We start from the raw sequence: 6,043 nt of genomic DNA, 5'->3' as shown, positions 1-6,043 counted from the left end.
AACTCCTTAGGCATCTTAGGAACATACTCAGTTCGCACGCAGCTATGGGAGGAATTTGGCAGATGTGGACACCGGCCTCAGTGTCCTCACCCTCGGGAATCTCGGGGTGTTAATGATGACAGCCGTGTGTGAGAGACTCTAACAGTTATCCTGGGGGTGAGGGGCTGGGGCGCTGGGCCTGGGCGTGCATGTGTGAGGAAAGAGAAATCTGCCCGGGTGTGGAGGATGGAGAAGGCTGCCTTTCTGCAGGACTCAGCATTCTTAGGAAGTTTGGAGGAAGTGGGAGCTGGGAGGGAGGGGAGGAGGAAAATGGCTCAGGCCCCTGACACCAGAACCCAGACTATAGAGTTTAAGAAACTAAATGCCTCCAAATCCTGCCCTCACAGCCCTCCTGGCCTGGGCTGGTTTTCTCAGCATTCCAGACATAAAGACTCCTCTGGTGCAACTCAAAATCAAAACCCAGACAGATAGGAAGCCGAATTCCCCACTGAGACCCTCCCCTTTCCTCTCTGACGCTCTTTTTTTTTCTTTCATTTTTCTCTCTCCTTCTTTTTTTTTAGTTATTTATCTAGCACAGTTTTAGCTGAGCACTTCTTTCTAGAATATCGTTTTGCACCCAAATAACTCACACCACCTTCTTTATTTTCTCATCTACAAGTAATCAGAGGAGACGTAAACAATGACACATGAAGCATTGAGGATCTGAGATGTGTTAAGTTTGCTTTGAGTGTTAGTTAAATGGAGGGATGGGTGAGTGGGTGGATGAAGCCATCAACGAATTCACACAAAAAGGAGAAAAAATTGATTTCAGCCCAACAGATGTTCTGTTACCATAGTGCAAAGGAAAGAATGATAGGTACTCTGTATTTTAACTGATGTGATCAAATAATGTGAATAATTAAGGCCACAAGTAGAATTTTGGGGGTCTGAAATATCCCGAGTAACCCTCTACACAAGCTAAATGACTGCTATGTTATCACTATCAAATATGCCCTCTGATTTGTGCTGTGTAGAGCAAATACCATGTCTGGTCTACTGAACTGGCAAGCCTCCTGGCTCAGGCACCACTGGACTCCAATGTTCAGAAAACGGACAGTTGCCATGTTGTGAGTATTCTGGCATTGTTGAGTTGGAACCATCTGGAATCCTTCTGGATACTGACTATTGTGCCCCTTTTAGTTTCTGGAATTTACCCGCTTCTAGGAGCCACCTCTCTCCTCTGCACACAGGAGCTCATCTGCACTAAAGGATCAGAAGCAAATAGAATCTACCCTAGGATCCAAGCTCAAAGGATCTGGCCTGTTTGCTGGTGTCTTGCCCTGGCCTCCCCTGGGTGGTGTTTGCCTGAGAGAGGCTGGGCACAGTGGCTCGCAGCTGTAATCCCAGCACTTTGTGATTACAGGGAGGATTGCTCCCTGGTCACTGAGACCAGCAGATCCTTCTAGGCTTTGCTGAACCTGGCTGGTAATAACTATCTGACCGTTCAATTCTTCCATACACTGAACTCGTTGCTCCAGTGAATCCCTTTGTTTTGCTCCAGTGAATGCCCACCTTGTTTTGTCTCTGCCTTTCTGTCTCTCCCACTTTCTCACCCTTTCATATAATTCAGCAACTATTTTAAAACAAATAGCTTTATATGAACAAAAGGACTAGATCATGAACTACACTGGTCATTTGGAAATCTAGGTTCTGGTCCTGCTACCCCTTTAACTTGAGTTATTTACACGTCTGTTTAAAAGTTTCTAGACATACACTGGTTTATTTTTTGTTTGGCTATCGTTTTGTTTTTCATTTCTAATTGTATTGCATTGTGGTGAGAGGAGGTGGTCCGTGTTGTATTATTTTTGGGTGGGGAGATGTGTTAAGATTTCCTTTGCAGTTTAGCTTATGGTCAATTTTTGAGAATGTGTATACTCTGCTTAGAACGTAGTTCAGAATATTTCTATTAGGCAAAGCTATTGTGTTACTCAAATAGTCTTGATCTTTATTTTCTAAAGTGCTTAATATTTTAGTTTCCAAGAGAGATACGTTAAAATCTAACACTGATTTTTTGGGTCAATTTCTCCCTTTTTTTTTGAGACCGGGTCTCACTCTGTACCTAGGCTGGAGTGCAGTGGTGTGATCGTAGCCTCAACCTCTCCGGGCTCATGTGATCCTCCTGCCTGTCCTCACTGTAGCTGGGACTACAGGCTCACACCACCATGCCTGGCTTTTTGTATTTTTTTTGTAGAGATGGGGTTTCACCATGTTGCCCAGGCTGGTCTTGAACTCCTGGGCTCAAGCAATCCTCCCCGTAATCACAAAGTGCTGGGATTACAGCTGCGAGCCACTGTGCCCAGCCTCTCCTTATTCTTTAACAGCTTTTGCTTTACATATTCTGAATGAACGTCATTAGATGAAAACATGCTCATGACTATTTTATCTTCTTGTTGTAGTGTTTCTTTTATCTCTAAGAAATATTTCCTCTTAGTTTCTTTTCACCTTGACTTCAACTTTGATATTAATATTCCTACACCTACTTTGTGCTAATATTTTCCAGATATGGTAAGTTGATCAAAAAGATGACACAATAACTCCTTCCCTTCCTGAATCCATACCCCTTGTGACTTTGCCACTGTTCTAATAAGAGGTGAAGTCCATTTCCTTATTCGTTGAATCATGGTTGGCATTGTGACTTGTGAATACAGAAGGCAGCAGAACTAATGCTATGGGACATCTGAGTCTAGTCCTCACCAGGTCTCCCAGCTGCTGATCTCATCACCTGGAACGCTGCTCCCACCATGTGCAGAAGCCTGGGTTAGTGTCCTGGAGGATGAGAGACCATGTGGAGGGTGAGGCTGGCCAACAGCCTGCACAAGCTGTGTAAGACCATCTGAGATGACTGTAGCTGCACGAGTGACCCCAGGGGAGACATGCAGAGACTTGCCCAGCTGTCTTACTTGTTACTTTAAGCCATTCAGTTTTTTCTAAGATAAAAAAGTTAGTTTATCTAGGCAGAAATAATATGTAAATAATTATACAAGTAGTACATGGATATGAAGAAAACCTTGAAGCTGATGTACAAAGAGCTAAAATTTGGAAAACGCTTAAAGAGAGAATGGCCTAAAGAGCTATTCGGTACTCTGAATTCCCCAAAGGCAAGGATCAATATTTATCCACCTCGGATGTCTCCCCTGGAACCTTACACAGTACCTGGAACACAGTGGACTCTCTACAAATACCAAATTGGGAATTAACTCTTATTATAAACACTGGGTGTCAGCCCTGGTTCTTCCGGGCTCCAAAACTAACATATGAGATTTCTCCAGGTAGACAAGAGTGAGGTAAACCCCCAAGAATCAGGAACTACAGCCAAGTAAAGAATAAGCCCCGAGAAGCTTTGAGTAAAAAAGGATACTGTTTGCACATTGCGTATTGGAAAACAAGTAGAAAGTCCAAAAACAAAATAAAAACTTACAGCAAGAAGAAAAAAAAAAGCCCCACAAACTCTAGAGCTTAAGTTAGCCTAACCACAGTTGAGATATTGCTTCTTTCTGAAAGAACTAAATGACAAGTTGAGAGAAAGGCCCCATTGTCAGGTCAGCTGTTCCTGAGAAGAACTAAATTCAAAACCAGACAAAACTCTCTCACTACTAAAAATGTATATAGACAGGGAAGCATTTTTTCAAGTTATACTAATAAGTTGACTTGGATGCTTTAATAGCTTTCATGAATAATTCTGAAAATTGTTTAGCATATTTGAGGAACTCCACAACTACTTAGAATAAAAAGAAAAGCAACTTTTTAAAATTTAGCAGTATCTCAAAAAAGAAAAACCTAGTTACGTGTTCTTGTAAAGAAGTTTCACTATTAACATAAAATGCTCCAAAAGTTTACTTTATAAGACATATTCAAAATATATACCCAATAATCTAAATTTAGACACTAGAGTAGCAATATAATTTTGGTTCTCCAAAGATTACCAAGCATGAAATAGCAGTCTCCTTGGGGTGTTGCCAAACCAGGTGTCTTTACATCCCATGAGATCTTAACACCAACATGCCAGGTATCAAGATCTCTGCCTTCAAGATGAGAGTCATCCTCACTTTCCTCTTTGGGGCCTGTCCACCAGCTTTTCAGCATGATGCCAGCTCACTGCCATTTTCCACATGCCAAAATAAGGTTTCTCTTTCAGATGTGGGATTTTCGGAGGATCCATGAATTCAGCAAAGTTACATTGTATGCTGCTCTGCTCTTTATGTCCACTTCATCTTCTTGTCCATCACAGGATGACCCCATGCCAACACTGGGGAAATCTGCAGCCAAACACACTGGCACAGCATCCTCATTAGCCTTCTCTTTGGCAGCAAGTTCTTCCAAAGCCTAGATTATTTCTATCTGCAGGTAGTCATTGACCTTGAGGAAGGTCAGATAAGCAGCAGCTATTTCAGCCTTGGTGTATTTTATTTTATTTTTTGAGACAGAGTCTCACTCTGTTGCCCAGGCTGGAGTGCAGTGGCACGATCTTGGCTCACTGCAGCCTCTGCCTCCTAGGTTTGAGCGATCCTCCTGCCTCAGCCTCCCGAGTAGCTGGGATTGCAGGTGCATGCCATCACGCTAATTTTTGTATTTTTTTTAGTGGAGACAGGGTTTCACCATTTTGGCCAGGCTGGTCTGGAACTCCTGGCCTCAAGTGATCTGCCCACCTCGGCCTCCCAAATTGCTGGATTACAGGGCGTGAGTCACTGCACCTGACCCTCGGTGTATTTTATATTAGACCCTTTCACTGGCCATGGTACCATAAAGAACCTAGTGTTCAGGGACTTGTAGGTACAATCTGGATTACCAATGAGGATGGGAGATACTGGAGTGAGCAAATCTTTGCCTTGGATCCTAACCAGGTCTCAAAATAAGCAGCCATGCTTGTGCAGTGTGAGAAAAGCTTCTTGAACCTCTTTTTTTTTTTTTTTTTTTTTTTTGAGACAGAGTCTTACTCTGTCTCCCAGGCTGGAGTGCAGTGGCGCGATCTCGGCTCACTGCAAGCTCTGCCTCCCAGGTTCACGCCATTCTCCTGCCTCAGCCTCCCGAGTAGCTGAGACTACAGGCGCCCACCACTACGCCCGGCTAATTTTTAAAAATATTTTTAGTAGAGATGTGGTTTAACCGTGTTAGCCAGGATGGTCTCGATCTCCTGACCTCGTGATCCGCCCACCTCGGCCTCCCAAAGTGCTGGGATTACAGGCGTGAGCCACCGTGCCCGGCCTCTTGAGCCTCTTTATGGAGCTCCCCAGATACACTGCTGGCTTCTTGGAGAATTAATTTAGGATATGTCAGCTGCCACGGCTGATAGAATTCATCTTTGGGGGTCAGATAAGGAAGCCAAGTGTCTTCAAACTCTTCAAAATGCCTCAGTTTCTTAGCTTTGCACTCTTCTTCCTCGGCAATCAGGGTGTGCTTCATGCTGCCACTAAAGCCACCTTCCTAAGTCATTAAGGTTTTGTTTTGTTTTGTTTTTTGAGACAGTCTCACTCTGTCGCCCAGGCTGAAGTGCAGTGGCACAATCTTGGCTCACTGCAACCTCCACCTCCCGGGTTCAAGTGATTCTACTGCCTCAGCCTCCCAAGTAACTGGGATTATAGGCGCGTGACACCATGCCCGGCTAATTTTGTATTTTTAGTAGAGACAGGATGTCATCACGTTGGCCAGGCTGGTCTCGAACGCCTGACCTCAAGTGATCCACCCGCCTCGGCCTCCCAAAGTGCTGGGATTATAGGCATGAGCCACGCGCCCGGCACTAAGTCATTAAGTTTTGAGGGTGGTTTGTTACACTGCAATAGATAACTGAGACAACAGGTATAGAGTTTCCCTGCATCATTTTGTTTTAGATATACCTTTCATGAAGGGCACCTACCTGGAGTTTAAAAAAAATCCAATCTGTTAGTTACGTGTTTAGTAGTCATTGGATTCAACTCTTTCATATCTATTTAATCATTGCTACATTTGTACTTATTCGTAGCATCTTCTTTTGGGTTTTCTAATTACCATGCTGTGTTAGTTTCCTATA

At 43.7% G+C, this 6,043-nt stretch overlaps 1 pseudogene; it reads right to left on the bottom strand.

Annotated features, from left to right (window-relative positions):
- Window positions 1-3,924: 3,924 nt before the first annotated feature.
- LOC129030026 (alpha-ketoglutarate-dependent dioxygenase FTO-like) lies at window positions 3,925-5,439 on the bottom strand (annotated as a pseudogene).
- Window positions 5,440-6,043: the final 604 nt, after the last annotated feature.

Source organism: Pongo pygmaeus, chromosome 12 (genome assembly GCF_028885625.2).
Source record: "Pongo pygmaeus isolate AG05252 chromosome 12, NHGRI_mPonPyg2-v2.0_pri, whole genome shotgun sequence".
NCBI lineage: Eukaryota > Metazoa > Chordata > Mammalia > Primates > Hominidae > Pongo > Pongo pygmaeus.
The sequence above is the reverse complement of the archived record's forward strand: the minus strand, read 5'-3'. Positions and strand labels throughout refer to the sequence as shown.